Source organism: Taeniopygia guttata, chromosome Z, assembly GCF_048771995.1.
Source record: "Taeniopygia guttata chromosome Z, bTaeGut7.mat, whole genome shotgun sequence".
NCBI classification, from domain to species: Eukaryota; Metazoa; Chordata; class Aves; order Passeriformes; family Estrildidae; genus Taeniopygia; species Taeniopygia guttata.
Window position 1 is genome coordinate 32104213 of NC_133063.1, and position 7980 is coordinate 32112192.

At 44.0% G+C, this 7980-nt stretch overlaps 1 long non-coding RNA gene across 2 annotated transcripts; it reads left to right on the forward strand.

Annotated features, from left to right (window-relative positions):
* Positions 1-514: 514 nt before the first annotated feature.
* Positions 515-7980, forward strand: LOC115490992 (uncharacterized). 2 transcript variants are annotated; one of them, XR_012053147.1, is made up of 4 exons: positions 515-594; positions 1081-1177; positions 1828-1966; positions 2918-7980. It is a non-coding gene; the product is annotated as an uncharacterized lncRNA (long non-coding RNA). The 2 variants fall into 2 exon arrangements; XR_012053146.1 differs by lacking the exon at positions 515-594 and having other exon boundaries at positions 953-1177.

Here is a 7980-nt window from a genome sequence, read left to right on the forward strand (position 1 = left end):
TTTGTGGATATCCATGTGAAGTGATGCTACTGAATCTGTCTGTAGCACAGCAGCAGAAGAAAAGCTTCTCAGTTCATCAGGTGTATTGATCCTCAGTATTATCTTTTTATGAGGGAGAGAAAAACTGGCTTAAAAGTGATAGGAGGGGGAAAGATGTCGCTATTGAGTAAAAAAGTGGCACAGACTCCAAGAAGGCTGGTTTGTACAACAGGAGCATTAATGCAAAAAGTCTCCTCTTTATAGACTGACCTGACATATTCTACCTGATTGGCTAATGAACAAAAACACTTTTATCACAAACAATCTGGAGAAGAACAGAAAAACACCACCTGCAGGTTGTTTACAATAACAAGCTATCATTGTTTCTCTACAACTTCCTAAAAGTCTCACAAGTCCGCCGTGAGAAAACTTCTTTTGTTTTCTCACTCTCTGACCGGGCTGTCACATCCACAGAAAGATACCTCTGAACTTTCTTCTTTCCTTCTGTCCATTACAGGTAGATCTCTGCAGCTCACAGATTTGCCCACGGAAACTATCAGACATTATCACAGGCCACAGATATTAATTGGAGATATCATAACACAGCTAAAGCAGGTTTGTTGCTTGGTGTGTGCAGCAGGTTTCTTGCTTGTCTTTTCCCTTTTTTTTTTTTCATGAATCATTAATTTTGGGTGCCTAAAGGTTGAGTGCCCCCATGACAAGTGTAGAGTCTAGGGAGACACTAATCTCACATGTGTTTGCATGACACTTCATCCAAGACTGAAAGATGTTTTCTAGTACCATCTGTGTAGCAGTTGCCCTTTGGCAGTTTTCCTTATCTCCTGTTAATGGGCCCATCAATGTCTTGCCACATGACTCAGAGATAACACTCTCCAGGAGCCAGTTCTGTGATCAAAGATACACCTCGGTGACTCAGAATGACATCAGCCCATTGTGAGATTCTCTGCCCAAGGGAGAGGAGCTAAGCATCCCCACCTAGATATATCCTGGGATTTCTAGACATAGAAACAGCCTTCCCACAGGTTTCCAAGAGGACACATCTGGGGTTTTTCCACTGGACCAACTATACCTCTTCTACAGGACCACTGCACAAAGAGAAACCCCATCTGACACTCCAAGAGGACTGCAGCCACTCTAATTTGGACTGCTACCAACACGCTGGCCAAAGGGGTGTCAGGTTGTATTCTGACTTTGTCGGTGGTCTTTCCTTTTGTCTGATTGCATGTATTTTGTCTCTTTTCCCTTTTCTCAATAAATTGTGTTTCTGACTTGGAGTCTTTCACTAGTTTTGCTTTCAAACCAGAATATACTTAAATAGCTTTTGTCTTGTCAACACCTAAGGGACACATCCTCTAAGAACCCGTGTCCTGTGCATGGCAGGGGGTGTCATTGAAAGCCATCAGAACGCGGATTCACCCATAGGTGTATCTGCCCATTCTCCCCACTTTGACCACCTTTCCTACAGCCTCAAAAGTCAGACCTTCTCAAAAAAAGTTCCCAATCCAGCATTGGACTCCTGGTCTCTTTGCAAAAAGAATATTCCCTTTGGCTTGTGGGAATCTGCAGCATCAGTTCCCTCAGCAGACATTGCTTTTAAATCTCTGTCCCATCCATGATGGATATGTACTGGATGGCAGAACATTTTTAAATATTTGCTGGACTCTAAAATCCAGCCTACAGAAGCTGAGTAAATTTCTGAGCTGACTAATTCTCATTGAGTCACAATTTCTATTTTTGCAGTGCACATTTGCAAGGACCAAAAGAGGGAAGCAGTGCTGCTAGAAAGTGCAGTTTTGTATAGAATTTTCCTCTGTTATTTAATTCTAGATATCAAAATAAAGTGCTACTGAAAAGAACAAACTGATGCCAGTGCTGCAGGTGAGAGAAGGCACATGAAGGAGGTCAAGCACATGAGTTCAGACCCTGGATAGAGGCAGTCCTCTTGTGAAGCAGGGGAATTTTCAAGGTAGGTGAGTCCTTGAGACAGTATGGGGCTGCCAAACGGCACAACAGGTTTGTGTAACACAACACAACTCTGAAAAACTTCTCCTTACTAATTGTGCACCTAAGATGTACACTTGGGGTTTGGTGATGCCCTCCTTTCTGGGATGCAACAGAGACTCCTGCAGAGGGCAGCCTCCAACTGATTTATTAAAAAAATATGGATATTGATCTAGTACTGATATCCAACTGTGATAGACAAAAACTCTCTAACAGTATAAAGTTAGAAAGTGTATGTTTATTCGACACCGGGCAGTGTGTGGGATAGCTCCCAAATACACACTGCGGCTTCCAAATGATTACAGAGTCTTTTTATCCATACAAGTATTGAATACTCAAAATAAAAATGCATATTCATAATTTTGGTACATCCCATTCCTCGCTTCATATGCTAAACATTTCAAAAGCTATTAAGCATGCGTAGTATGTTCCTTGAAATGGGTCGGTGGTCCCTTTCATGGGGAGGGGTCCCAAAATGAGGAAGTAAATGAAGTCTTCCTCATTCTGACCTTTCTACCTTTTCAATGCAAATATGACAAAAGAACTCTTGGTAGAACTCCCATTCCTTGTCTTCAATTGGTTTCAGAACAGAGAAGGCCCACAATTGTCTTATGTTCCTAAAAGCTATTTGTCAGTTTTTATATTCTTCATTATAAACGCAGATAACTAAACATTGTGCTGACAAGAAATCAATTATTAGTTAACTACTAACTCCTAACTTCATCAAAGCCTACTCATTTATTTTAATTAACTCTAGTAAAGCTTATCTCTAACTAAAATCTTAGCTCCTCTAAAATCTCTAAATTCCTTAAAATTTATGTTTCACAACTAGCAGTGTATTTCCAAAAGCAACAGGGGAAGATATCACATTGTAACATAATTGTGGAGGTGATAGTGATCCTAATAATATTCCTAGGAATAATCGTAATTGCTGGAATCCTGGATGCTGAGAATTTTAAACTTTCTGTGCTGAAAGGCACAGACTCGCAAGAGAGCACTGCATTTGACCTGAAGCTGTGGAGAAGACTTCTAAAATTGATTAACAGCACTGGGATTCCAGGTGTGTAGTTGGTTAGAAGTGTGTAATATCACAGTGGAAAATTTAGAACTTGGGGTTTTAGAATATAGAAATAAAAATGAAGCAAGATGGGGGTTTTAGGGGGGAGACGGGCTGTTCTTCGCCTTCTTCCTTCTTCTTCATGGGTTTGGGTCATGTTTTGTAATTGGACAGAAAAGTCCACATTGCAGGCTTTGAGGGATGTTATTGGGTTAAAAGGGAAAATATTCTAGGTGTCATTTCTTAATTGGATAGTTTAGTTTTAAAAGACCTTGTAACAAGAGATAGTTAGCCATTTTATGCTTTGCTAATGAAAGACTGCAGAATGCACAGTTGTGAGGTTGTTTCACTGATAAGAAATAATAAACACGTGAGTCCGAACATGAAACACCATCTCAAGTGCCTTCAATCCCAACCGCGACAGAGGTAGAAAACACAAGCAGAGGACCCACACATAATCCTGGTAGTAGATTACGACTGTGACCTCACATCCATTGCTCTGTAAAGTCAGGTGCTGTCAGAGCCTGGGCCAGCCTGTGGGAACAAGTACACATGGCCATGGGGAAGGAGTGGAGCTGCCCAATCTGCTGCAATGCACCAGATGACGTTGCTTATGTGATGCCCTACTGCCATTGATTCTGCCTTGGCTGCATCCTGTGCTGGGCAGAAAGAAATCCGGCCTGCCCACTCTGCAGAAGATCCATCTTGACAGTCAATTTTTCTGATCATGGTGGAGATGACTACCTACACTGTGTTATCACACCTCCCAGAGAGTTGCCAGACACCAGCAGCCAGGCAGCAGAAGCTCCTAGAGGCCTGGCTGAAAACAGACCTCCTGGCCCTGCAGATTCCCTTGCTTCTTCTCCACAAGGAATACCTACAGCCCCTGCTCAGCAGCAGGCTGCAGGACCAGAGGCCATGGGTGGCATCCTGCCTGCACTTTGGGCAGAACTTTTCCGAAGACAATGGAACCTCCTGGACCCCGTGAGGCCATGGCTGCACATGGGGCTGGGGATTATATATGGGGGTGAGTGGTATGAGGTGAAGAATGCAGAGAGCGGCATCGTGCTCGCACTCTGTGTCTATGGTCCAGACAGAGAAGTCTTGGTCCAGAGATTGCAGCCCCGTCTCCAGCAATACACTGCATCACTAGTCCATGGCATCCTCAATATCATTGAGACCTAGTGCAGTGAGGAGGTTTGGAGGCTGCTGCACTCTCACATTGCCAGGGAGGAGGATGAGATCCCTGCTGCCACCTCTGATCCCCCTGCCTCTCAGGAGGGTGCTCCCACCCTCAGCCAGGCCCCATCCAGTGGCACTGCAAATTTCAACACGGAGGAGGAAGCCAGCACATTGGAGACTGTCCTTCATGGACATTCCAGCTGTTCCCCATCTACGTCCATCCCTGCAGAGCAGAAGCAGCCCCAGGAAATGCTGGGAGAGACAAGAGTGGCTGCAGGTTCCTCTGCTCCTGGCCAGGGCACTGAGCCCTCACCTGTGATATCCGCCAATCCGCCGAAAGAAGAGGACCCCTGGGTCCACAGATGCCTCCCATTCCAGCAAGAGGCAGCACCATGATCAATCAGCTCTAAAAAGGCCACAGCAAGCCTTTACTCAAGGGAAAAAAAAAAAAAAAAAAAAAAAGGCTATTTCCTTAATGCAGTCTCAGGTTGCATTTTCCTTCCTCTTCTCCTGAAGCAGTTTTCCTTTAACCTTACACGCCAATGTCAGCCAAAGGCTTCTGGAGCCCTAGGCCCATGTTGGCAGAGCTGCCTCCCCCAGGAAATGCTGCTGCAGCCACAATGATGGAAGATCTTGTGAGAAAACACTGGGGTGGATGCTTAGAGAGGAGTCAAAAGGGAAAGACTGACCAAGCATTCTGCAAGCAAGCAATGGAAAGCCGTGGAAATGCCTTGCACCATTTCTGCTCAGTGTCTTAGGGAGAAATGTACTGTTTGCTGATGTAGCTGGGGAGAATCACATTGCTTGTCTTGCTGAGCATCCCTCATTTAATACAGGCCAGGGCACACAATGGCTGCATGAGATTCAGAGGGTGGAAAATGATTTGCATCCTCATTTTTGCAGCTATGTGTCTTGTTTACTGACAAGTGAGATTACTTTTTGTGTGTGTTTGTTGATTATCCCTCTTAGTCTCAGACTAGGGGTGTCCAATATATAAGATGCTGTGTGGTGCCTTTGTATCCAAAAAATGAGTAAGGATTATAAAAACTCATTGACCATATTTTCAAAACCGTACTTTTTTACTGAGTAATAGGAATAACTTTTTATGTGTTATTTGGTCTGGACGTTTGGAGAAGCTCTTATTCTCTTGAAGTTGAGAAGCTGAGGAATCAGAAATTCATAGAATTCCTATGGAGGCTGGGCGGAGTACAAGAGGCTTTGCCCTCACAGAGATAATTTCTGAGGTGGGCCAGCAGAAGAGAACACCAGGCAGTTCAGTATTGTTGGAGAGCCAGGCTTTGGAGTGTCTGCCACTCTGATGCCAGCCTCCACAATTCAGTGATGCACAAGGGATGTCTGTCCCAATGTTCCATTGCACCTCTGCGCATATCTTGAGCTATTGTAGCTCTGCTTTCTACTTTTCTTCTCACCCATGTCTTCAGCTCACCATAGGTATTTCATGCCAGTCATCAAAGGCTCTGTCTTTTCTTCCCCTCCTCAGATGCCCTTGCACTTCACTTTCTCCAGTCGTGCCTCTACTGATATAAACAACTCCACCCCAATGATCCATTTCCCCATTGCTTCAAACATGAATTGATCTGGTCCCAGACTTGGGATTTGGGACAGCATTATTTGGGCAATGTCAAACTTAGATGATGTTGCAAATACAGCTGCACTGATGCTTTTCCCCTGCAAGGCTCCCCTTCCCAACATGTCTCTAGTTCTCCTGTGCAAGTTATCTGTGCATTTTGGCCATCTCTTGGGAAACACTCCTTCATGGATTGTGAAATCCAGCTATTCCTCCTAGTGTCATCTGAAACTTTTCCTGGTTTCCTGAACCCCCTGTGCTGAACTTGTGATGATCTGTGATGGACCAAACTTTAACCTTGGTGTTTCTCCACAGCCATGTATCCATTAACTCAGATCTCATAGGCTAGGAACAGCTTTTCTTTCTGCAGTAAAATAATATCAGAGGCTTTTTCAGTGCATGCATTCATCCATTTCTCTTCTGACATTCATGGTTTAGCAGTGATAGTCCCCAGTTTTGTACTCCCACTAAAACCATGCACTGCTTCCCCCCCGCAACTGGAAGCATGAGCATCTGGATGTTTCTGCACATTGTGGAAGGGAATTCTCAGAGGACGCAGAGACACCTGTGGGTCACTGTTGTTTGAATGCAGCTCCTCAGACAAGCCCCTGCATCCTGTATTTCCTGCAGGAGGTGGTGGCTGTCCTGCACCACCACCCACAACAGAAGCCACCTTCTAGAGAGCTGACAATGTGTGAGCTACATGCTATGTAACAATCTGTGGCAGAGTACAACACCATCTGATGTACATGTCACATCAGCACTCTGAAAGTAAGGTTATAATTCTAGAGGCCTGTATTTCTAGAGTTCTATGCCTACAGATATTTAGGTAATCTATTGATATTTGTAGAGTTATATCATGCTTTTTCACCTCTTCCCCACTCTGCTGCCTCTGTCTCCTCTTGTCATGCTGGGGTCTGGGCTGGCAGGCAGGCCAGGCTGAGCAGCAGTTTCAGCCCCAAGTCCTGGCTTTTTACATCTGATGGGAGTGGAAGGAACCACCAGAGGAACCAGGCACTGACCCCTTGGGGGATATCTCGGCTCAAGCCACCAGGGAGCCACTGAAGGGCCAGTACAGCTGAGGGTACCAAGCTTATCACAGAGGACTGCACTGCTGAAGGCATGGTGCTGCTGTGGGTGGTGATGGTGACACTGAGAGTATGGTAAGGCTGTGGGGGCTGAGAGGAAGGAGTGAAGCTGAGGGATCTGGGGGAGCTGATGGTAGGGACTGAGGGGACAGAGAAATGGCATGGGCTGAGAGAAATGGTGGGGCTCAGGGCACTGGGGACACTGAGGGGGATGGCAGCAATGACGAGCTTGGAGTGTCTGAAGGGATTAGGGGAGCTGCATGTGTGCTAAGACTTTGGTGAAGCTGAGGGCATAGTGGAGATGACAGTATTTTCTTTGTTTCTGAAATCTCTGTCTGCTCTGTTTCCAGAAGGACTTTTCTGCACAGGAGGAAGCAATTGATGGGAATCATGGGGATTCAGCTGGATTTCATGAGCCAGCTGGATTTCATCTATATTTTGTTCTCTCCATATCTGTATTCAACTATGTTTCTGTCTATATATACCTATGTTTCTGTATGTCAATAGTTGTATTTCAAATTATATGCTGTTATACTTACTTAGTTACATTATACAGAGATTTAGATAAGTACTTTAGTATTTGCATACTTATATTTGCTTACCACGTATATTGTTATTTTTGCACAAATGTCAACATATTTATATACCATAGATTGTTATGTTTATATATGTATGGTGTTCCACGTAAAGCTGTGTAGAGTTGTACAGTTTAGTGTTGAAGACAGGTAGAAGAATTATGGGAAAAAAGCCTCATAAAATCAGGCCTGCTCTGTTAGATCAATGGCTGGCCTTGCTTTGCAAGTTCTTCGAAAACAATCTTGGTATGAATAGTTGATTAACATAACAATCTATTCCTGGGTGGAAAACAACTAGTGCCTGCATAAACAGTAAATCTATCCCAGAGGATTAGTGAAGAAAATATGTAAACAATTTAAAATTAGAAGAGATTTAATGGACAAGTAAAATACCTTTTACTAACCAATAGAGTAAATGGCAAGAAAACTACTAACCAATTAAAGTTCACACGATATAAGTATAAAAATGTTCTGTGTGAATGAAGAAAA